Genomic DNA, 1,282 nt, shown 5'->3' on the forward strand with positions numbered 1-1,282 from the left:
TAAGTGGAGCCGAACTTATTTAGCTGGGAAGGAAAAATTTAGGAACAGAAATAGTTCCCAAAACAATAAAGGTCATGATATAAAGGCTATCACCTCTTATTCTTGAACTCTACTAAGGACATAAATATATATAAAGCATAAAGGAAGATTTGCACAATGTACAAACCTGAATTTCCTCCACACGTTTGCTAAAGAGTTGTAATTGTTTGGGGTTTTGAGAAATCTTTTTCTGTTTGGGAGATGAACAAACAGCAGGGTTTCCTCTCTGTAAGATGATCAAGATGGGAGATTAGCAGTAAGTTAAATAAACCACCCAGGTTCCTTTCAGGCCTCTGATTCTAACAATATTAAAAAGACATTTCTTCTGTTTTCTGACAGCAGCTTCGTGTTAGATTTTATGGAATTGCTTCTCTTCTTTTTATTTGAGTAGGAAGACGCTTTTTTGTTATTCTCTTACCAGTTGCCTGGGGTCTCTGTCAAAACACCAAGCCAAGACAGTATTAGGCATTACTGATTCCATTTTTTTTCCTGAACAAGAAGATTCTTACAAAAATAAATACCAGTACCTATCTTTGCATGAGAAATCAAATATTTATGGGGTTCATTGCAGAAGAGTCCAGAACAAACGGTCTCTATAATTTAATTTTCAGGAAAAACTTTTGCTTAATAGAAAAATAATAAATTGATATGAATTATCTCTCTAAATACAAAAACAAGAAACATTTTCCGCTATCTGTAGAATAGAAATTCCTTTAACTTGTTTATAATGAGACATCTGGTTATGAAAGTAGCTTTGTTTTAGTGCCCTTTTGAAAAGTATTTCTTGCTTTGAATTTTCTTTTTTAAGTTATGTCTTGAAATTATATTGGCACAAAATATATATTTTTCCACAAAAATAGAGCTCAATGGTTGTATTTGAGCCAGAAGGAATGGTAATGTTCTTGACAGCTGGTCTGAGGAAAGGGTCAAGTTCAAATCCATGGAGGATATAAAAAGCCGTATTGGATTTACCAAGAAAAGGCTTTTAGTGAAGACAAAGGATAAAGCCCTTGACTTATGACTGTCTTTTTCTGGTTAGTATTTTTTCCATGTTGTTACATGTTTCATATACATTCTTTCTGGGTTTTAATTTTACATAACATAATAGGAATGGATGGTGAAACTCCAGGTCCTCTCAAATATCTCCCTAATTAGTTACTGTGGCAACATAATCTCTCTATTTAACTCAGAGCATTCAACCTTTAAAATTTGGGGGCTGGTGGTGGTAGAAAACAAATGGACC

This window comes from Otolemur garnettii, unplaced genomic scaffold (assembly GCF_000181295.1).
Source record: "Otolemur garnettii isolate 467f Iridium unplaced genomic scaffold, OtoGar3 scaffold00057, whole genome shotgun sequence".
NCBI classification, from domain to species: Eukaryota; Metazoa; Chordata; class Mammalia; order Primates; family Galagidae; genus Otolemur; species Otolemur garnettii.